The following is an 8,786-nucleotide window of genomic DNA, read 5'->3' on the forward strand; positions in this document are numbered from 1 at the left end:
TGAGCAGGAGGGTGCACTTTCCCTGTAGACAAGAAGTGCTTACTTTATTTGAAAGTAACCTATTATTTTTTCACTATGCTAGTGGATTCTGATAAGTACTAGTTTTTCCTGTGCTTAGCAAATCAGGAAATAAAATTGTGCATATATATGATCATGGGGACTCCTACTAACAAGCCCATATCTGGGTTCACATGTATATCAGACAGAAAGCTATTATAAATGGTTAGGGAAGATCTGGAGAGATGGCTCATTGGTTAACTTGCTGTTGTTACCAAAGTCTCTGACAACTTTCTGTGACACCAATACCAGAGGTCCTGACCCTTGTTCTGCGGTCTATAGCCATTGCACATATGTGTAGGCAAACCACTCAGATACACAAAATAAAAATAAATGAATCATTTTAAACAGAGGGTATAGATTTTTTTCCAATTAAGTCGGTCATTTTAGCACAAGACTCTTCTTCTCTTCAATGTTTCTTGATATAAGAGTATTATCTACAAAAAGGGAAAGCTCCCATTTTAAGTGTTGAAGGCAATATTAACTGAATGACAAGGGCAGATGGAATTTTACATCCATCCCAATGTGTGTGGACTGGAGTAGCCTTTGTGGACGGTTTACTTGACTGTTTCATACATTGTTCTGCACACTCTTACACTGCTGAGCAGAAAGGGTAAAGCACTTTCCCAAGTGGTAAAGCTCCCCTCGAACCAACAGAACAGCATGCACATATTTTCTGTCAATTCTTTTTCATTCGGCAGTGCATATGCCTACATTGATTCATTACTAAGCACAGAATAAACAAGAGAAGGGAGCCTTGCTCCCTGGGACTACTGATGGGAACACTGATGCTGGCACCAGCATCAGGTATTTGCATCTGGCTGTGTGGGGCTTAAATCAGGAGCTTCGTGTTACATTAAGAGGATTTTAAAAAGCAGATAATTATTTTCCTTATCCACCTGTGTATTTAGGAATTAAGTACTAGGAAAAATTTATACATCACCCAATCACCTTTTGTTGTTGTTTAATTTTGTCTCTGTTCCTCTCACTTCCATTACTACCTGGTGTTCATTTTTCATGAATAAACACAATAAATAATAGCTCAAAAAGTTTCAATTTTTGTTCCTTGAAAAAATTCTATTTGTCCATAAAAATTTGGGGAGGAAGATTGTTTATTTATTTTGGGGGTTACATTAATCAATATCCATAAGACTATGAAGAGGAAAAGGAATCAGATAAGAAAAATCCTTATTTCAGGAAATTCGGATAATAATGAGTTTGTCTTAGAAATATTGTAATCTGTGAGTCACCTAAAACCTATATCGATACTGATACCTATTCCTATATCATTGGTTTTGGTGAACTAAAATATGAGTCACACTTCATAAATATCATGCTATCTATGTACTTTCTCTAGATAAGTTGTCAGGACTGGTGATGTTTGTAAATTCATGATAATATGGAGAAGATTAAAGAGAAACTGAACACCTCTTATGTCAGCACTATTTATGTGATAGCACACAAAGATGAAGATTTATTATCCTTTCCTTGAGATCTATCCCTAGTCGTTATGTGAAATAGGCAAACAATCAAATAGCACTAGGTGTTTTCACAGGCATTGCATAGCATAGAACACACCACAAGAATTATGTTGAAAAACAAGTGACTGCTAAGGAACATAATTATTATTAAAATAGCTAGAATAAGCATGGACCTGCTATTTCACTGGTTTTAGAAACAACATGGGATACTATTTTCAGGAACTCAATTGATGCTAGCTTATTTGGAGACTTTGAAGAAAGATTTAGCTCTTTTCTGTGAGCCAGGGAGGGCTTGGTTCTGAACTGAGCATTTCTTTAAGAAGTAGAATGTCGTGCATGATTTCATTACACAGATAGGGAACCATGAAGCTGCTGTTTCTGGCAGTCTGGGTTCTTCCTTGTAAGTGGGCATAGGAAATATATGAACTTTAAAATTTTATTTTTATTCACTTTGCATACCAATATGAGCCTCCCATCTTCTAGTAACTCCTCACACAGGTCTCCCCCTCCATGCCCCCTTTCTCCTCACCCGATGAGAAGGGGAACTCCTGTCTAGGTATAATCCCCTTGTGATGGCTTGCCTCAAGAACTGGCATTAGAAGTGTAATCTTGTTGGAGTAGGTGTGTCATTGTGAGAATAATCCTCATCCGAGCTGCCTAAACCTCCTGATGAAGATACAGAACTTTGAGCTCCTCCTGCACCATGCCTGGGTGGAGGCTGCTATGCTCCCAACTTGATAATAATGGGCTGAACTTCTGAACCTATAATTCAACCCCAATTAAATGTTGTCCTTATTAGAGTTGCATTGGTCATGGCATCTGTTCAGAGCACTGTAAAACCCTAATTAAGACACTCCACCCACTCCCGGAACATCAAGTCATTCTCCCACTGAGGCCAGACAAGGCAGAGAAGTTAACAGAAACTGGAACTTCAGGAAGGCAACAAATTGATGGACAACCCCCTCTGCAGTTGTTGGAAGACCCACATGAAGACCAAGCTGCGCATCTGCTACAGGTGTGTGGGGGACATAGGTCCAGGCCATGTTTACTGTTTGGTTGGTGGTTTAGTCTTTAGGAGCCCAAAAAGGTACAGGTTAGTAGTCTCTGTTGGTTTTCTTGTAGAATCCCTGTCTTCTTCTGGTCTTCCAGTCCTTCCCCTAATATTTCACAAGACTCTAAAAGCTCCTTCCCATGTTTGGCTCTGGGTCTCTTCATTTCTTTCTTTTGACTGCTGGGTGAAAATTCTTGGAGGACAGTTATGTTCTTTCTTCAAAGTGGGGGATTAATATTGAACTGTTTGAAGAACTAAATGATTATTTCTATACTGTCTGCACTAATTTATATTCTTGGCAGCAATATATTAATTTTTCTTCTTTCCTATCTACACCAGCATCCATTTTCATTTATTTCCTCAGTTATAATAATTCTGACTATATTGAGATGAAATCCCATTCAGTTTTATCTTACATTACTCTGAAGGCTAGGGGTTTTTGAACATTTTTATTTCATATATATTTTTGGCCACTTAGATTTCCTTCTTTGAGAATTCTGTGTTAATTTCATTTTTGTGTTTATTGACAGGATGGTTTGTTTTCCTTGTATTTAATCTACTAGGTTGTGCTTAGTTTTTTTTTTTTTTTTCTTACCGCTTTATTTTAAAAAATAAGACAGATACATTTACAGATTTTAAAGGTATTTTGGCATAATATTTTATGAATATTTTAGTCAGTACTTAATTCTTTTAGAGGTTTGATAACATTCATAGAAATCCCACTAGGTACCATAAGCATGAAATACATATAGAACATAACATAACATTAAAAAATAGAACTAGATATTCACCTGGCTTTATCATACCTGGCAAATTCTTTCACCCATTTTCTTTCTGTCTCCTTACTTTGCAAATTCTTTAATTTATTCACTAAAAGCAATGTCGCTTGTCAAATTTTAATATTGTTTCATCGATATCACAGACCTTTTTCGAACAATTTGATTTTTTTATTCTCTATAGTCATGGTTAAATTTAAATGTAAAATTTCAACAGCCTAAAGTCAGTCACAAAGAAAGTCTCAAATGATTTGTTTTTATTAGGGTAGTCTGTGAGCATGTCTGTGAGGCTATTGTCTTAATAATTAATTAACACTGAACACAAAGACAGCCCCATTCCCTAGGCTGGGCTTAGCACTGTGTCAAACTGAATAAGGTTAACTGAGCACACAAGGCAGAAGCAGTGCCATTAGTTTGTTATTGGGTCTTGACTGCAGATGTTGTGTGACCAGATATTCAAGGTCCTGTGATCTGAATTATAAGGCAAACAAGCCATTTCCCAACTCATAGAATTGGGAATGTTGTTTTTACCATAGAATTCAGAATGAAGATAGAAAACATTCTGTATGTTGACTAATATGCTTGACTTAATTTAGGAGAACTATTCTCTTTTTGTATTCGATATATTTTATTTTATTTTCATTTCAAATGTTATCCATTTTCCTAATTTTCTCCCCATAAACCACTTCTCCCATCCTCCCTCTCTCTGCTTCTATGAGGGTACTCTCCCACCCCACCACCCATACCCTCTACCTCCTGCCCTGAAATTCTCCTACACTGGGGCATGAAGACTTGGCAGGAACAAGGGCTTCTCTTCCCATCTATGTGACCTATCAAGAGTTATCTATTGACTGAGTATCAATCTTAGATAAGTTTTCCTTACCAATCTTCTACTCATACATAAAAAATTTCTATTTTTCTTTCCAGAGGAAAGTAGAGAATAATTTTATCAAGTTAAAATAATAATAGGACTAAAATCAAGAGTGTTTTTATTTGTTTTGTTTTGTTTTCTGGAAAAGATATAACATGATACCTCATCCCATATCTATTGAAGACATTTGTAAAATCTATAGTTCTAAGTATAAATCATATATTCTAGCTAATGCCAAATGTTGACCTCAGGAAAAGCTTATTATACTCCAAACTTTTCAATTTGTATACCACTCACTTTTCTTGGCCTTGTTTTGTTTATGCCTTTTAAAAATGTATATATTTATTTTATTTTGTACTAATAAAACTGAAACATATAAAGTAATGTACCTAAGGCTACACAGATATGGCACACATACCAAAATTAAGATTTTAAATGACTTTCATTTGTTTTTCGTTTTTGCTATGATTTTCTGTTAGCATATGTTAGCCCAGACTAGGCTTCCACTCTTTTCCCTCACTCCATGCTCTCAAATGCCTTCTCTACTCTATATAAAATTTCTTTTTTTTTCTTTACTTACATTTCAAAATTTACTCCCCTTCCCCTCTGGAATCTCTCTATCCCATCCCCCATCCTCTTGCCTTTACCTTATATTTGTAAGGGTTTCTATAGTAGGCAAAACTCAGTTTTGAGCACAATGTGATTGCTGCATGTCTATTTTAAAAACTTTGGAGGGTTTATATGAAAGGTGTTTATCAGTTGTTAAACAACTGAATGCAATTTATGGTGATGAAGGTGCAACTTTTAAATCATTTTGAAGTTATTCATAAAAGTCAACAAGGATATACTGAGATCAGTTGGGTTGCATACTCCCCAAAAGGTAGTATTTCCTTATTTTTAAAGAACTTGTGATTTCACTTCTAATGGAAGTAGTGTTGACAATATCAATTAGAGGTGTGGAAAGGAGATCAATGAGTTTTCACATGTGAACTCTTGAATATCTGAAATGGTGAAGATTTTTTTTAAGTAAGATTTTGTTGCAGCTGCTTCTTTTTCAGGCAGTTTATTAGGAAGCATATTAAGAAACATGATGCTAAGACTCAGTGTAACATGTTAAAATAATGTGATGAGAAAGCAATTGAAGAAGAAAAATGCTGATAAAATGCCATGTAATACATCCCCTAAGGCGTGCACTTGAATTCCCAGGCTTGAAAGAAATTGCCAGTGTGTAAGCTACTGCTAGCACCACATGTCTAGCAAGACTCTTATCTCCCTCCCTTCTCGTTCTTGCTAATTGATCTTGGGAACGAGCATGTATATGGCTGCTTATCAAATAATTCAAGAAAACCAGTGTGTTTTTTTCAAGCCACATAAAAAACTGAGAAAGCATTTGGTATCAATACTACAAAATAGTATTAGTTTTGTAAGAATTTCCATTAATTTAAACTTGGATCACAGATCATTGTTGGACATACCAATAATCTGGTCTTTCAAACTTTAAATAGAATAGCTTGTAATGAATTAAAAGAGGACATGATTGTGATATTTTGTTGCTTCAAAACCATGAAATCCCAGTATTGTTCAGCCCTTCTATCATATGGAAGCATATTTTAGAAGAAATTCTTCATTACTCTTATTATAATAGAAAACCATCTGTACCTGTTTATATTTTTGATATATTCATAACGTAAATAATGGTCATCAAATTTTCTTTCCTATAATAGTAGATAAAATATTGTATACTGCAGATTGCTTAATTTCTTCAGCAACTATTCAATTTGCAGTTGTAATATGTGTTTACAGAAATATTTAAATCAATGTTCATAGCTTTCTCAATGTAATACTTATTTTAAAATGATGGTTGTCTAACCAATTTGTCCTTTAAATTATACTATGCTTAGGCTAAAAATTCAAAGATTTTTATTAGTCATAAGAAATTTGATACATTTGCTACTTTCATTACAAACCCACTTGTGGTCATCTCTGATTTATTTTAGATTTTTAAAATATGCATGTCAACATTTTAAAACATATTTACATCTTGTAATTTGCATCTTTTAAATAAAATGTCTACCTTTATATACTTTCTCTTAAAGAATAAGTATATATTTTATATTTTTCACTTTTCTCATTACATTATTGGCGTGGGCATTTCTATTTGACCTATTAGTTTGTATTTTAATTTTGGCAACAAAATCCTCACTGGACTTTATATTATTTTGCTTTTTAGATGCTATTTGAGTCACTCATGCAGAATATGGACTTGGTTTTGAGATAGATAGCTATGCGGTTGTTTTAGGTAATTAAGACTCTCATTCTTTGTGGATGTTTTTGTGTTTGTGTACATGAAAACTTTTGGAAGGCAATTCTCATCTTTTCTTTGTGAAGTGTATGCCTGGATCTTAGAATGATAGGAATAGCGCATTTCTTAGTTAAGATTTTACTATTGTGAATCGACATCATGGTCAAGGCAAATAACTCTTATGAGGACAAGAAAGGTGGGAATGTGAATAGCACTGAATCAATGATGACTCAGAGTCAGTGGTATGTGCAAGCTGCTAGTTCAGGTACTTTCTCTGTTTCCTGATCATTCCTAGTATTCTTTCTTCTTCAACTTCATCTTAAGCTTCATAGCTTGATATCTTGGTTCTTCATCTTAATGGGTTGATAACCAGAGAGAACTAGAACCCAGTCTTTTATTTACCAAATTTACAGCATCAAGGCTTTGATCATTGTTAATAATTATCAAGCATTCATAAATTTACATAAACTCTATGAGTTCTGGATCAATAGTCTCAGCCCTCATTGCCTTAGAGCAGAACCAAGCAAAAAGCAAAAGCACATTTCCTTACAGGTTTACACAGCATGGTTTTATGGGTAGCTAGACAATGCTCTTCCAGTTTTGGGGTACAGTAGAAAATAGTCTTTATTAACTGTCTTTATGTAACAGTAGAGAAAAATGACAAAGTACTAAAATTAAAATGATTCCTTACAAAGTTTTGAATTTATTTCAGCAAAACAGCTCTAATATCTTTCCAGGCACTGTTGTCTTCAATTCTTCGAATAGCTATAAAAAGCAAAGTACTAACTTTTTATATGCTTCTACATTATCTTTTTATTCTCTAATTTTTATATTCTTATTCTAGAAGTTCCATAACCTCTAGTACTCTTCTTCTAAAACTATGTATTCCTAAATTTTATATAATTTCCTGTATTTTCTATCCATAGACTTTCTTTTGAGACCACTATAATTTTATATCCTTGAACTCGAAGTTCATCCTAGCAGTCATTGGACAGGAAGGTACATGTAGTTCCTCATGATTCCAAAATCAAGGCCAAGTCTCTAAAAAAGAACCATGTAGGCTTTTATGGCCCTTGTGATTATATTGTCTAGATCTTTTCCCGTGATCCTAAAGGCTTAGTGGGAGGCCTGTTCCTCATTCTCCACACCCTCGTGGAGGAGTCTTCATTCCTCGTTCCTGAGAACACATCTGTTCCATTTACTATGGCATGATTAGCTCTTAGTAACAGGGGACGTATTTTCCCCAGAAAGAAACATTGAGGTGTGAGTCAAGATGGCTGCCTCCCTGGGGCACACACTGCTAAGGCTGTATCCTACACTCTTACGAACTTCTTATGTAGCTGAAGTTCCCATCCAGACTCTGAACCAGAGGCCCTCCTGAAGAAGATGCTCCATCCTCACTTCCCATTTCCCCTTATGAGAAAGGTCTTTAGAAACACCTGGATTCAAAATGTTTTGCTGTTTGGTCTGACTACCACCATAACAGACTTGAAAGACATGCATTAGTACAAATAAAGTTGCTGGGAATCCTCCTGGGATCACAAGTTGCACGTTGACTTTAGGAATGTGAAACTCTTGGGACAGTTTGTTTGTTCCCACACGGGTATTATCTTCCACTCCCCATACACAGGGGCCTGTATAAAGCAGCAAAAGAAGTTGACCCAGGCCATCCAGAAAGCCAGGGAGAGTGGTCTGCTATGTTACTATGTTTCCTAGGTGGAGCCCCGAGATGTTGACTCTCCTACTGTATGTGGAGCTGTCAGTGTGGCTCCACCAGCCCCCACAATGTTGTCAGATGAACCTTGGTTCCCGTGGTAAAACTGGCAACAGATACCGGGGAGAGAGCTGTCTCATCTTCTCTGACACTGTCAAGGAAATCTCCTAGATGTAAGAGGTCCCCCTGAATCAATGCCTGAGCTGCCCACTATACCACCAGCAGAAGCCTCCACTGAGCAGACCCGCTCGCAGGGTGCTTAGAACTCAAGACCTGGGGAAGTCAGACTGAGGGAGGAGTGTCCAGTGCTATGTGGTTGGTGTGTGTTCTGGAAAGGGTTCTCTTTTGTGACAATGGAGGACCCTAAAAAGAAATGACTGCTATGAAGAGGACAAGTGCATCGGAAGTCGAGAAGTGATCTAGATGTGTATAGATAACTCTGGAAAGCACTTACGTATGAACTAGTGACTTCAGTGCGGTTGCCAGCTCATCCCTATTTTAAACCTCCAGGCCCAGCTTTTATAAGCTAAAGCT

At 36.2% G+C, this 8,786-nt stretch overlaps 1 pseudogene across 1 annotated transcript; it reads left to right on the forward strand.

The window, feature by feature from the left end:
* The first annotated feature begins 7,811 nt into the window (after nucleotides 1–7,811).
* On the forward strand, nucleotides 7,812–8,515 carry LOC308431972 (small ribosomal subunit protein mS40-like; annotated as a pseudogene). Its single transcript has 2 exons — nucleotides 7,812–7,883; nucleotides 8,102–8,515. The product of its transcript is annotated as a small ribosomal subunit protein mS40-like (transcript).
* Nucleotides 8,516–8,786: the final 271 nt, after the last annotated feature.

Source organism: Micromys minutus (assembly GCF_963924665.1).
Source record: "Micromys minutus genome assembly, chromosome: 17".
In the NCBI taxonomy this organism is placed as follows: domain Eukaryota; kingdom Metazoa; phylum Chordata; class Mammalia; order Rodentia; family Muridae; genus Micromys; species Micromys minutus.